The sequence below is a fragment of the Aulonocara stuartgranti genome, assembly GCF_965226115.1.
Source record: "Aulonocara stuartgranti genome assembly, chromosome: 23".
Classification (NCBI taxonomy): domain Eukaryota; kingdom Metazoa; phylum Chordata; class Actinopteri; order Cichliformes; family Cichlidae; genus Aulonocara; species Aulonocara stuartgranti.
In genome coordinates, this window is record NC_138958.1 from 20,180,163 (window position 1) to 20,187,774 (window position 7,612).

The following is a 7,612-nucleotide window of genomic DNA, read 5'->3' on the forward strand; positions in this document are numbered from 1 at the left end:
AGGCTGGACCAGACGAGGATGATGAAGCAGTGGCTGGACCAGACGAGGATGATGAAGCAGTGGCTGGACCAGACGAGGATGCAGAGGCTGGACCAGACGAGGATGCAGAGGCTGGACCAGACGAGGATGAAGACACGGAGGCTGGACCAGACGAGGATGAAGACAAAGCAGATGCTGAAACCGGACCAGGCGAGGCCGAAGACTCTGAGGCCGCAGCAGGCGAGGGTGATGAGACTGCAGCTGGTGATGAGACTGCAGCTGATGGCTGGACGGGCTCCTCGGGCCCCCCAGCAAAAACAGTCTCAGACCCAGTGGGCACTGGAGCCCCTGGCACACACAGAACAGAACCAGCAGGCACACGGGCCTCTGGCAGGAACGCAACAGAACCAGCAGGCACACGGGCCTCTGGCAGAGACAGAACAGAACCAGCAGGCACACGGGCCTCTGGCAAACACATGGCAGACTGCAGCTGCACAGAGCATTGAGTCTGCTCAGGCAGCGACGGCTGGTAACATTTTAACAACAAAAGTATATTTACTTATATTTACCCCCCCCCCCCCCCCAAAAAAAAAAGAAGAAGAATGGTTTGTTCCAGCTCTCCAGCACCCTTGCTGCCAGAGCGATGGTGGCTGAGACGCAGCGGAGCGGAGGTGTAAGTGCCTGGCTTAAAACAAGACATATTAACTGCATTTAACCTTCAGTTACTTTTTATATAGTTAGGTAGGCGTCAGGCCATGTTTCTTTTTAACTGAAAAACATTACACCAGGTAACCTGCAGTGTTGAAAACTTTTCCGACAATATTTGCTACCCTACAATCTATGGAACGCCAGGACTGCCATAATGAATTAATTAAATACACCATTAAATAATTAATTAAATGTGTCAATAATTAATTAAAATTGGAATTAATTAATTAAATAAATAGTTATGATATATGTAATTAATTAATTATTGACACATTTAATTAATTATTTATGTATTTCACGTTTTAATTAATTATTGACACATTTAATTAATTAATTATTGACATATTTAATTAATTATTTATGTATTTCACATTTTAATTAATTATTGACACATTTAATTAATTATTGACACATTTAATTAATTATTTAATGATTTATTTATTTATTTCATTTTGGCAGTCCTGACGCCTGGCTCTCATCATGAAATTATTTTATCTGTCAGCCTCACCCATCAAACTCAGGGGGCGGGGTTAACGCTGATCGAGTCAAAACCATTGCTTTGGCCTGGTGGCCATTGTTTCTAGCACACAACAACCGGCATGTGGAAGCTAACAGAACTGAGCTTTGAAAAACCCTGTCTGTGTGTTACCAAATACCGTTTTAATATTTTTTTAGCCGAGAATGTAGTGGTTTAATCTTCATGTGTCTGGTCGGTTTGTCAAGATACAGCCTCTTTGCAAAAGTGTTTCGATGATTTCGGAGATGTCTGCCCAGTCTCACGGCAAAGCGTGGGATAGACCCGCTCGCCTCGCAAGCAATCCCACCGACAAAGCGCAGGCCCCGGTACACAGCTGTAGTAACCCCCGCTGACTTCTTTTACTGAGGTTATATTTATCGGTGTTTTATTTCCTGATGTTCTTATGTGTCCTACGTGTTTCAGTCGCCAATTCTGAATTATAACTAACATTAAAAACATGTTTAAGGAGGAGAGAGAGCAAATAAATCTGTTTAACATCTGATCTTTGGGTTTTTGTTCAGTAATCAGCGTGACCTGTGTATAAACACATAAAAGAGATAACGTTGGTGTTTCCGTCATGTAGTAACTGCTGGCTTTAACTGTACAAAGGTTGTTCGACACTATGAAACACATACAGACTTCATGATGTTCGGCTAATATTTTTATTGTGAATATTAATCATGCTGACCTCGCTCTGTACACCACGCAGCGAGGTCAGCATATCCACGATATCCTCAGCTCCATGAGTTAACACAAAGTTTCCCAGCTGACTATCTAACTGCCAACTATTCCAGAGACGTGAAAATATACAGCATAAAGAAAAGTGTAAGAGACTCAGCAGCAGATTAGAATAACAGTTATACATTTAATAAATCACCAAATGAATCCAAGAAACGAGCAAACCTGTTCCGACAATTTGAATTTGTATTCCCTCAGCTGCAGACTCGCTGCTGTTTAAATGTTTGAAAAGGAAGATTAGATATAAACAAACGTCAAACATAGACTCAGTCTGCCTTCACATTTGATATGAGGCCAGCAGGTATAGTGGCCTCAGCAGGCTATTACTGAAATACACATGCTATATCATAAACTATGATATAAATAGGGAGGTCCTATTAACATGTTTAGTTTTAAAGGACACCTTCCTGCCTTTAGTCTCATTCATGAGCAGTATTCGTTTTCTTCTAACATCCAGAAGTCTGCACAATGTGTTTCATAGTTTGTAACAAGCCTTTGACAGGTAAACATAACATGACCGAAAAAGCAAAAAAAAAGCAAAACAAAAGAGAGAGAGTGTTGACATAAGAAGAGAAAATTCTCTCAATTATGGAGACAGACAAATGGTTCATTTATGTTTGATGTGTGTTTATTCCTCCCTAAATATCGTCGGTGAAGTTTGCCATGCACGTCAGATTTTCCTGCGCATTTTTATACCTCTGCCAACAGAGAGAGAAAAAAAATCACATTCTAACAGACAGCTGGTGCTTAGAATACAGTTGAATAACTATTAAAAAACAGATGATATTTAGATGATAGTTCAGTCTAACACATGTGCCAGTGAACCATTAAACGTCTGTGAAACTATGCAGTTATGAAACGTAACTTTAACCTCAGCCAAACCGATTTGCTCAGTTGTAAATAAAACAGCGAAGTAAACGTGACCCGACAGACAGAACCTGAGTGAATGAAGTCCAGCGTTTAACCACTGAGAGCTAAAACTCAGCTGAAGTTTGAAAGCTGTGTGCTGGTGATTGGACATCAGCCGCTGATAAAGCTGGCTCGCCTATAAAGTGCTCTGTAAGGAAACAAGCTCCAGCAGCTCTGCGCTCGGGGAAAACACTATATTTACTTATCTTGTGCAGAAAAATGCGCTGACATTGCGTTATATCGAGCACCGGCTGCCCGGTTAAACTGTGACTATCACCAGGTAACGTAGGCGTGTTTCTTGAATTAGCAGCAGGTGTTAAACAGCTGACAGATGAGGAGGAGGATGCATGCAGGTAAACTGAGGGTCTGCTGAGCTGATCGCTGGTTTCGTGAGAAAAATGTCAGCTCGTTCTTTATGTTACAGAAGCACAGAGACACAAGACCAGGCGGAAAGAGACGATCGTTCGGTGAAAATGAGAATCTGCGAATGCAACATGTGGAACACGGAGAGTGGAATATGTAAACAAACCGGTTAATGTACCCCCTCGGTGCACTCTGCATGCTAACTGTTAGCAGAGCTAGTGAAATCTCTGAAAACATCTGAGCACTTTTGCAAGCATGTTCTATGTTGACAACCTGACCAGACATACGGCGCGACATTCGTGGCTAAAACACTGTTAAAAGTGTAGCTGGTGACAGAAAAACGGGGTATTTTAAAAATACATAAATAATTAATTAAATGTGTCAATAATTAATTAATTACATGTGTCATAACTATTTATTTAATTAATTAATTCCAATTTTAATTAATTATTGACACATTTAATTAATTATTTAATGGTGTATTTAATTAATTCATTATGGCAGTCCTGGCGTTCCATAACAATCCGTCCTACTCTGTAGTAAAATCAGCGACATTTGACCGTCCTATTGCTCCCATTGAAATATATACAGCCTATTTAAAATCTAAAACTTTAAATTGTCCGTAGCCTACTGTTGTTACCACTGTCCTGTTGGAAATGGATACTAACTAGCTGACTGACTGAATGCCCATTAACCTGATAACTCCTATTGTGTGTGTGTGTGTGTGTGTGTGTGTGTGTGTGTGTGTGTGTGTGTACACAGAGACAGCCAGGTTCATAATGGATATAAGGAAGTTTTTGTTTTTTTTTTAAGAAAAGGAGCCACATTCAGGTAAAAGTGTAAAATCAAATGATCCATCAATCAAGAATAATGTTGGATCAGTGTTTCAATGTTTATATCTTTTATTAGATGTTCATGTGGTTTGGTTATTTGCCTTTTGGTTTAAAGTACACTGAGAGAGGACTTTTTGTTAGTGATCTTAATAGAATTTTTTTCATATTAATGTAATTTTTCATCTAATTGAATCTACTTGTGTATGATTGTCAGTCCAAAGAGGGGAGGTGTAAAGGTCCCGTTTTGTTTATTGATCTAAGCCTGAACAGCTACGCGTAGTGTCCAGTAGAGCAGCGGTCCCCAACCCCCGGGCCTCGGACCGGTACCGGTCCGTGAGTCGTTTGGTACCGGGCCGCGAGAGTTGAGGCTCAGGTGTGAAATGTATGGTTTTCAAGGTTTTTATCGGTTTTCAGCGTTATTTTGTTATCGTTTTTATCGTTAACTCGGTTTTCCTTGGTCTTTTCATGTGTGTTATGAATAAATCTTCTTTTTTTCGGTACCGGTACTCGTTTTATTTTGTTGTATTTATCCGCGACACCTTAAAGGCCGGTCCATGAAAATATTGTCGGGCATAAACCGGTCCGTGGCGCAATAAAGGTTGGGGGCCACTGCAGTAGAGGGCTCTGTTGCTTAGTTAGCGGCAAGCTGCACTTCCAGCTCAGACCGGTTTTGTGACGCACATGTCCCAGTAGGCAGCTCTCAATGAAGCGCAAAGCAGCGTGATACCGGACTCTAGCGAAATTAACAATTTGCAGCCCTTGGAATGCGGAGCGAGGTACATGTTTTAAGTTGTATTTGTTTGCTTAATTGATATTTTGTTGTATTTTCTGCTTTATTTGAGTTCATATTTGTAATAAGCGTCTAAGAAAATGTATTTTGTGTTTCTGTTTAGTTTTCACGGTGCATTGGCGCACCTCAGCACTGTTAGATTCTGAATGAATCTCAAAGTAAAAATTACTGCACCCGTCGAGGCTCTCTCTATTTCTTCCTTGGTCCGAGGGACTGCTACAGGAGGAGAAAGTACAAGGTCAGGAAGATCCAGGTAAGAAAACAGACAGGGAACAGTGACAGGCAAAACAGAAACTGTTAAACTGACAAAGAGAAAAAACTGATTTCACACAATCTGGAAGTTGTGTCCTCCCTATATTAAAGCTGCTACACAGAATCTGCAAAACAAACTGGGTTGAAACATTTTTGACCCTCTTTAACAACATTCCAACAAAACATTATCATTGATTGCGGAGATTAAAATTAATGATATATTTTTATGTGGTTCAGCCACAACTCTACTGAAACCTCAGCCAGTAATAGGTCGGCCAACTTTTGGGCCGTCCAGTTGTCTGTATGACTGCCGCTGTACGTACATCACATTTGCACACTATCAGAAAGTGCCAAATGGTGCCCTGGTGGAGTGAGGAGCTGTAAAGAGAAGCAGATGCTCTGTTTATATTCTAAAAATGTTTTAAGCTTGTTTCAAAGATTCTGTACTGCAGCTTTAAATGTTTTTCAAAAGCACACAGACACTTATCAGTGTTTCTCAAACTTTTTACAGTGTGTACCACCTGAGAAAAATGTCAAGCTCTCCTAAGTAGCCGGGTGTGTTCTGAGCCCTCTGCTATACACTCTCTTCACCCATGACTGTATTTCCTCCTGCGCGTCCAATCTCATTGTTAAGTTTGCAGATGACACTACAGTGCTCGGACTTATATCCAACAATGATGAGACAAACTATAGGACAGAGGTGCAACAACTAGAGTCATGGTGCCACGACAATAACTTGGTCTTAAACACCAAAAAGACCAAGGAGATCATTGTAGATTTCCGGAAGAGGGGTCATAACAACCATCTGCCTCTCTTCATTGGCAGTGAGGCGGTGGAGAGGGTGAGCAGTTTTAAATTCTTGGGGGTAACTGTGACCGAGGACCTGTCCTGGGGCAACCATATCACCTCAGTTGTACGGAAGGCCCAACAGCGCCTCTACTACCTGAGGAGACTGCGGAGCGCACACATTCCCAGATTTCTGATGTTGAACTTCTACAACTGTGCCATCAGCAGCGTTCTGACATATGGATTTCTAGTGTGGTTCCCCAGCTGCACCAAGGCCGATCAGCAAGCACTCCAGCGGGTGGTGAAAGAAGCTGGCAGAATTATTGGAACAAGTCTGCCAGAGATCAGTAATATCTTCCCCACTCGCTGTCTGAGGAGGGTGCACAGTATCCTGCGGGACCAACATCACCCTGCGCGCCACCTTTTCCATCTGCTGCCCTCAGGGAGAAGGTACAGGTCTATACAGGCCAGAACATCCAGACTGGCCAACAGCCTGTATCCACAGGCTGTGAGGCTCCTGAACTCTCTGCCCCCCTCTCACGGACAATAACCATATCCAACTTCTTAATAGCAATGAACTGGTCTGCATTGGTGCATCATATCTTTATTCTCTTCCCCCCCTCTTTCTTAAATAGATAACTATCATATCTGATATCATATCTCACAGTACAATAATATTGAATGGGTTGCATTGTTGTATTTTGTCATGTTCTCAGGTCTTTGTCTGAATTTCTACGAACATTATTGCTAAGGATTGTCTTATTGCATTGGAGTCACACTGGGTTAAATATGTACACTTGGGTTTTAAGGGGTATTTATTATTTTCTTCTTTTTTTTGGTTGTATGGAAGCCCCAAACGCAATTTCATTGTTCTTGACAATGACAATAAATAAATAAATACTAAGTACCATTATGAAAGCATGAAAGTCATAAACCTTTAAACACAAAATTATTATTAAATTAGTAAAATTAGTATCTGCAGTAAAGATTTTTTCATACACTGTATACATTGTACCACAGGCAAAGTTGCCTCCATCTTAATAGTTTTTTATTAATATTTTGTAATAATTTATTCTGTTTTGGGAGTGTTTTTTATGTATCTGTATTATACTGTTTACTTTTTGCATTTCACCCCCATGTCATACTGTGTATGGTTGTGTGTGTGTGACAAATAAAATTTGAATTTGAATTTTTACTCACTATTGGTGTCATTCATTGTCCCCCCCACCCCCAGTAATTACGGTTAGGATATATATATATATATATATATTTTTTTTTTTTTATTCCAATACATTCTTCTTTTGCAGAATTTAAATAACCTTTATCAGATTTGATGGTTTTGTTCCAGACTTTTCAAAAAAGTGTTCTGGTTTTCTTTCATGAATGTGGGGATTCAATTGTGTTAAAATGTACAAAACAGTGATGTCATGTTTTGTGACGAGGATCCAGGCAGAGAGACTTGATGAATTTAAGAATCTTATGATTTAATAAAGAAATTTGCAGACTTGCACAGAGATGGTAAAATTTTGATGACTGATAACAGAGAGGAAGACAACAGATGACAAGGACAGGGAGGAACAGGTGTTTAAATGCACCAAGGAGACAGTCATAGTGAACTCGGGACAACTGGAGACATTTAAGGATGCAGGGACTGAAAGAGACAGGGAAGAAGTCTCATCGTGACATGTAAAGTTTATCTTGCTTGGCTGGGCAGCTCTCTGGGTGCTCAGCACCCCC

At 40.7% G+C, this 7,612-nt stretch overlaps 1 long non-coding RNA gene across 1 annotated transcript; it reads left to right on the forward strand.

Annotated features, from left to right (window-relative positions):
* Positions 1-4,345: 4,345 nt before the first annotated feature.
* Positions 4,346-7,056, forward strand: LOC309700895. Its single transcript, XR_014274792.1, has 3 exons — positions 4,346-4,823; positions 4,941-5,090; positions 5,915-7,056. It is a non-coding gene; the product is annotated as an uncharacterized lncRNA (long non-coding RNA).
* Positions 7,057-7,612: the final 556 nt, after the last annotated feature.